General features: G+C 37.5%; 1 protein-coding gene across 1 annotated transcript in view; it reads right to left on the reverse strand.

Moving 5' to 3' along the window:
- The window catches only part of N (neurogenic locus Notch protein), a 122,870-nt gene that overhangs the window by 79,682 nt on the left and 35,650 nt on the right, over positions 1 to 7,538 (reverse strand). The gene's annotated exons all lie outside the window — the stretch shown is intronic.

Here is a 7,538-nt window from a genome sequence, read left to right on the forward strand (position 1 = left end):
GATGGTGGATCAATCCAACAGACCTTGCATGACTGCTCGATTATCCGCACATTATGGAACTTTATTCATCCGTCGCTTTCTGCTCTTATTCTGTCGGGCAAAACAAACATTTGGACACGCGATAGCTAACGAATTCGCGACGGTGGAGAAACCTTTTATTACCTATATATTATTGCGTGCAATATACATATATGTGTATATAATAAGTGTTTAATAAAAATATAAAGATAAATTTTTTATCGATTTAATTTCTACTAACATTGTTGTCATAAACATAACTTAAAATAATTCTAAACTAGCTCATTCTATTTTATATGCATCTATTTTCTGCTCAAAGCTTCCACTCTGATGTAATAATTCAGATTTAATTTTAAATAAGTATCTGATTCAACTATTTATATATCAAAGATAAAATAATTGTCATGAAAACGTGTATCTTCTTCAGAATTCGATCTTTATCTTGCTATAAACGTTCCGATAATGAGGCTGTAAAGAAACAAATAAGCGCGGCAGGGCACACCAGTAGATAAGTCACTGCCGTAATTAAATGGCGATAGGGAATGGTGATCAGTAACTCTGATTGTGATTGGTCCTTGTACAGGCAAGTAGACATCAAGGAAAACGAGACCGCGAACAGAAAACGAAGTGATAACCTAATAGAACCGCCCGGCAATTACCACGGCGACATGTTGCGCAAAACGTCGATATTGCGAGATATCGATGACTTGTGTGTGGGTTTTATTCATTGCAGATCAACTCGCTAAGAGAGATACGTTGTATGATACTGCCAATTACTGGCAAGAATACATACCGGCGTGGCGCGCGCTTATTAATATATTAATATCAGTAATTTGTTTATTACAGGATCTAACGTTCTGTCGCATTAATACACACACTTATGCAATATTTTCACAATATAGACAATTTATCTTTTACGCTGAGTATAACAAATAATTATATAACATTATTGTAAATAAGTAATGCATTAAAGTTTTAATTTTAGTCGTATGCAATTTAGTTGTATGTATTGTATATGAATGTAGCAATTGTATTACAAAAATAGTATCAAGCAATTAAAAAAATTTTCAATTTTATCATTCACTGCAAAATATTTCAAATAATTATTGCAGCAAGATCGCGCATCTTCTACAACCTTGGTTTAGATAATCCATTGCGAGATGAGTGCGTTAAATCTGATTAAACGAGTCAAAATATTTGATATACACGGGATGATTAGACGCGAAATAAATATCCCCTAAGGAAATCCGGGTATGTGTGAAGCTCTCGGCCAATATAAAAAGCATAACTTTATCTCTCTCTCTCTCTCTCTCTCTCTCTCTCTCTCTTCTTTTACGTGTTCTTTTTCTCGATACTTGCCCTTATCTACCGGTATCAGTTGTTGCTCGGTGATACATACCTGGTCATGGACCACAGTTAACATCTAATGGCGCGCATAATTTATGCCTCATAGAACATCCGACTACACTTCCCGCGGCTATGTAGCAGCAACGACGACGTGACTTAGGATGAGAGTAGTGGTAAAAACATAGACCAGCGCGTACCCATGGGGTCTATCACGTTATTATATACAAGAAGCCCGCGAAGGATGCCCATGGCATTAATATTAAAGCGACGTGAAAGTAAATCGATCCAACAGTTCGCCGCAATTCATCGAAATTGTTTAAGAACGGCTTCGTATAAACTAGTAGCTTCATAGACTTCAAAAATTGATCTTTCCTCATCTTGATGATTGATATATTTGTAAATTCACAGTTCCTACATATATCATAGCGACCCCTATTTATTATATTGATGATAATCATTAAGTATCCTTTTTGAATACAAACAATATATTGTATATGATAAATGAAATAGATGGAATTAATTACAGCGATCAAATGTGCTTTTTCATTGTTATTTGAACATTTGCAATTTTAAGCGACTGACAAGAAACGTCACACCATAGAAATTTTTAGATGCGGTATCAATTTCTCGTAAGGTACGCACGGATAGTCGTACTCGAAAGGTTTCGAACTGGAATTTCGATCGAGATTCCGCCAAGAAACTTCACAAAGGCTTCTTTTCTTCTCAAGTTACCCATGTTAATAAAGACATGCCATTTTAGAGGTTTACATCCATCGAAGATCTCTATAATTCGAAAACTCGATATTCTTTTCCAATAAAATAAAAATTAATAAGATTAATTCGAGAGAGAGAGAGAGAGAGAGAGAGAGAGAGAGAAAGAGAGAGGGAGGGAGGAAGGAAAAATAGAAATCATAAAACATCTGATAAATCATTAGATTATGGGTGGAAAACAGTGCATGTTACAATAATTGTGAGATATCAAAAAATTTTTTTTCTGTGTGTAACATCGCAAATTTTTCTCATGATAACGCAATTACAATATCTTGCTCACTCGAGGTCATTTTCCTCGGGAGACTCCGTTACAAGAACAAAATTGCGGCTCAGCGTTCGCGATGGCATTTGCACATTCCCTTCCTCGTGACTGGATTTCCCCTGGAGGTGCTTATACTCTCTCTTCTATTCTCTCTCTCTCTCTTTCGTTCTGTCTCCGTTTCTGTTTTTGTTCTCTTCTCGTGCATCTTATTTCGCTTATAGGTCCACGTGATATTGACTCTGAAGTTTTTGAGTGAGGAGGCATAATTAAACGGCGGACATCAAACGGCGGCATTCAACGGAATCTCATATTCCGTACAAAGTCGATCGATTCACCGATCGGTCGCGCTCTTACGACGCTCTCGACAGAAAAGGCGCGCGAGCGAGAACGCGAGGACGATGCTCCGAAAAACTGGAGCTACTCGGGCATTCGAGGACCCCCCGAGACCAAACGATTAGGGTAGACAGTCGGGAATGAGCAACGGTATGGCGACGCGGGGTCCATCCAGCACGACGAATCGATTGCCATTAATATCGATACCTGCGGCGTGAACAAAAGCGACGCGCCTCTTTTACCTAAGAATCGACCACGCGCGTATTTACACGTTCATTCGTTCCGCATTCATACTCGCATCTTTTTTACATCATTTTATCTCCTTGCTCGCTTTACAACGGTATTATTCACACAGCCTCGAAATATCGACAAGAAATCGATCAGTGTGCCCCCTGCAGCCCTCTGTTTTTCATTCATCTCGCAAACAAGTTTCCCTCTTTTGACAGCAGACAAGCACAACCATTAAAATTTATACTTTGCTGATGTGTATATATACTGTTGATTCTATATTGTATTATAACAGACTTGGAACATATTAACAATGTATTTACATGTCTATATATATTTTTTTTATATTACATATAATGTTCAAACAAATTTTAAAATAATGTTATAATACTAACAAATATTGTAAGAATTTTAAAAAGTGACAGAAAAACAAACGAGATGATGTACTTATATATCTACTAGTTACAAAAAGTTGTTGATATTAAACTCTATAAAATAATTATTTTGAAAAAATATAATGTTATTATATACAATAACATATTTTTATTTTTTTTTAACAATATGGGACATAAAATATGCTTATGTAACATATTAATTGTAAAATTATATTCTTTTCATTATTTTTTATTCTCTGCTAGAACACGTATTGTTCTGAGCATTTCTTACTCTAAACGTCAGCATATTTTGTGAGGGTACGAAGAAGGATTTTCGATGACCGGGCTAATGACGTGAAAGCTGATTTTAAGATGCGACCCTCCTCTTCCTAGAAATCCGCCAACCCTCCGAAGACAAATCCCATGATACATCATGATCAACATAATGCAACAGCGTAAGCGATTAGAGGAAAAAGAAAGAAAGGTAAACATTGCGAGTATTCGCATAGAGGTGAAAAAAGGGCCACGCAACGATTTGAGGTTTATGAAAGAAAAACGGAGAAAAAACAGCGCGTTAGATAAAGATAGAAAAGCCACCGTTGCTTATAAATCGACCTGGATGAACCCCCCTAATTGCAATTGTCCGTTGAGCCTCACCCCAGATCGGAGTAGTCATCGCACACATATGCGCGTGTATACGTGCAAGTGTGCGTGTCGAACGGAACCATTCGATAATGTATCTATTATTTGCGATCATTACTGACGCAGAACTATAGTGAGATTCGGCATTTCAAATTATTTTTCGAATACTCATCTTCAAGATAAATGTATTGTAATATTAATGTCTCAAAACTTACACATATTGTATATGTACGTATAAAACTAAAATATTGTATATTGCAAAAATATTCAAACATTTAACCTTTTAACCTGTAATTGTCATATCAATTTTTGAAGTAGAAATAGTAACATCTTATAAAGAATTATCATTATCTTTATAAAAATCATTAGAAAAACAAACTTTTGTTACACTTGACGTAAAAAGAAAGTATATATGTATTTATTTCACAATCAAAATATATTCATTATTCTAACATATGAGTTTCATGAAAAAATTTAAAAATTCGGGAAATCATTAATCTCTTTAAAACACAAAAGTATCCTTCGATGGAGTGTAAGATTACTTCCATTCTTTGATCCTAGATTATCGCCGAAGGATGCGTGACAGTTCAGGTTGAACCGGAATTTCGAGAATCTGGCAGAGTCGTGGCAATTAGCAGCGCCAAGGCAGTCTAAATGATTTCATTCACCTTAAAATATCAGCGTCTGGCAGGGAAAGGCATAGACCTCGAAGAATTCTTGAGAAAGAGAGATAAAAAATCAAGATATCGCTTGGTCATTATTAGGTCGATATGTCCTGGAGACTAGTTATATGAATTTTTTGTTGTTAAAACCTTCTTCCTCTCGCGGAGGATAAAGAATGAGGGAATTTTACGTTTCCATGAAATTGACTTACACTTTACATCGTGCAAGAACAATCCTAACGTATTACTAAGGCTTCCCTTCTGCCGTAAGGATATCCCTTTATTTCCGCTTAACGTTATAAGCGCGCTTCCGTTGTGTCGCTCATCATGATGCGTTATATCCGCCGGATCATATTTCCAGCTTGTATTTTCAAGTGTGTTTATCATATAGGAAGCGCGTGATGTTGTTTCATTTAATTGAAATATTTGATGCTTGAACGTCGATATCGATTATTAGCAATCGATCGACAAAAAAGATGGAAAAAGATGACAAAAGTTAAATTCCATGCTATACAGTGAGCACCCCGCGATGCTATAGAAGCAACGAAAGGACGTCCGTGTCGAATGTCCTTTCCTACATATAAAGCGCCCCGTACGCTTCCACCTCGTTCCCCTTGTGCTCACGCTAACACACCGTCCCTTTCCTTTGCACCACGGCCACGACTGACCGTCTCTTTCTTCCTCCATCGCGCGCGCGGTCCCTTCTCTTCTGTTTCCAACTCCCCTCTCTCATTCTTCCTTCACCGTATATCGCCGTGGTACTACCTTCCTCCCTTCAATTGGGACCTTCCGTCTCGTTCTGTGGCCCTCCCTTCCTCTGGCCCACAAGGCGCGCTACGATGCAGTGCCTCTCAGTCGAGTCGAGGTGTGGCAACATCGCGGGAGCGGGTGTGCTTCCCGCGCGCTGAGCCCACGTGGTGGAGACTGTGGGAAAATTCTCATGCCGCCGATTACGCCGCTCGCCGCTCGCCGCCGCCGCCGCCACCGCCACCGCCGACGACGACGACGACGATGACGAGGGTGCTCAACTGGCGGCGACCGACGCGGGAATAAGTACGCGCGACTTCCTGCTTTCACGCTTCAGGAAAGTCGCAGAAGATTGCGCGAAAAATGTATTAATATTAATTAGAACAATTACGGAAAAATCTTTCGAGAATAATCGACCAATGCGGAGGTGTTAACCTTAATTTATCATTGATCTTATTCTTTGCATGTTACAGAGCGAAGACTCGTTCCCATTTTCAAAATACTCGCAATTTATAAATAATGGCAATGAAAAAGAGACATATCTTAAAAGATAATTAAGAGCAATTCTGTAGATTTGAATTACAAATAGAGAGGAGCATTTATTTTAATAGATTCGAGACAATGCTAGTAGGTACCTCGTTGACATGAATTAAATAACATATTCTAATTGCGCAACATAATATTTCGAAGCAATATAATCAATTGAGATACACTGAAAATATATTCGACCTCACCAAGTGAAGAGGAAGGTTAACTGTGAGGATCGTGCCTCCCCACCAAAAAGCATAGCCGGAATTAGATAGCCACGAGCACGCTATAGGCGGAGGGGGGTATCCGTAAAAAAATTATTTGTCGACTGCCATGAACAGCGGCTACGGCGGCAAAACATTACAATTATTTTGATCGCATAATCAATTTAGATGCAACTCGGTGCACTTGATGACATTCTCGAGAGCATGATCATTTGACCTACTTGAGAGAGAGAGAGAGAGAATAACAAAATCTTCTAATTATTATACTTATCCATAAGAAGAATCTATTTCTATATTTTTATTATTTTTTTTATCTTTCATCCTTATTTTTTTATATATTCACGTTATAAAAAGCAAAAAAAGTATCAAATATTTAAAAATTAAATTAAATACGAATAAAATTAGATTGTGTTCTTCGATAGCTCGCAAGTGTAGTAAAATTTGAGTTACATATGCACTTGTTTCTTCTAAAATTAATTAAAGTGCTACGGAAATTAATATATATTACATGTTGCAAGGCGTTGCTTACAGTAATTATTAACAGTCGGGCAATTTCTCGTGGTAATGTCGACGAGGATAGTCATCGATCACCATTCAGTCTGGAGTAACTGTGGCTGAGAGAGAGAATGTGTATGCATCTGCTACGTTTCAAATCCAAGTAAGGAGTAATTATCACGATACGGTTAGTCCTCGTTAGCGGTTTTAATGAGTCGACATAAAGCACTTTGCCCTTTCTGTCAGAATCGACTAGTTAAATTTATAATAGATAAGGTCTAATATTTTTAAGAATGGACCTTCCTTCATTAATTCTACTGGCTTACTTTAATATTCTTTATTTTAATTTTTTTACGATTTGAGTAATAAAATAACAACTTTTCTTTGAAATTAATTTTATTCCTGCATTTAAATTTTTTTAATTAAATTGATCTTGTTTTTCAAGATATAGATATATTAGTGCTATAACTATTGAATTAAAAAGTACGTTGAGAATCAAAGACGTTGAACTTCGAGAATCAAACAAGCAGTGATTATTATTTACGTGTAGAACGTCTAATCATTTTGTTCCATATATAGTTACGTTCATCCACGAGTTATCGCGAGTTTTGATTCTAAAGATAAGAATCAAATGCGTATACCTATTTAAGTGGAAAATGCACAATCTTAAATTGTACCGCAAAATAACTAACGATTTTCGTGATAGAAGTTTAAATCGCCCGTCGTGTTTGTCCGTTCGTCCGATGGACGATAGTATCTGTGCCCCATTGCGCGCATACGTGAATGCCGCATAATATGTTATAGCGACCGAATGGAAAGGAGGGCCGGATGGACGTCGGCATATGGGATTGGGAGTGGTCGAGGGTACTTTGGTGAAGCTGAGAGAGAGAGAGAGAGAGGGGGGGGG

Source organism: Cyphomyrmex costatus, unplaced genomic scaffold (assembly GCF_001594065.2).
Source record: "Cyphomyrmex costatus isolate MS0001 unplaced genomic scaffold, Ccosl1.0 scaffold530, whole genome shotgun sequence".
Lineage (NCBI taxonomy): Eukaryota > Metazoa > Arthropoda > Insecta > Hymenoptera > Formicidae > Cyphomyrmex > Cyphomyrmex costatus.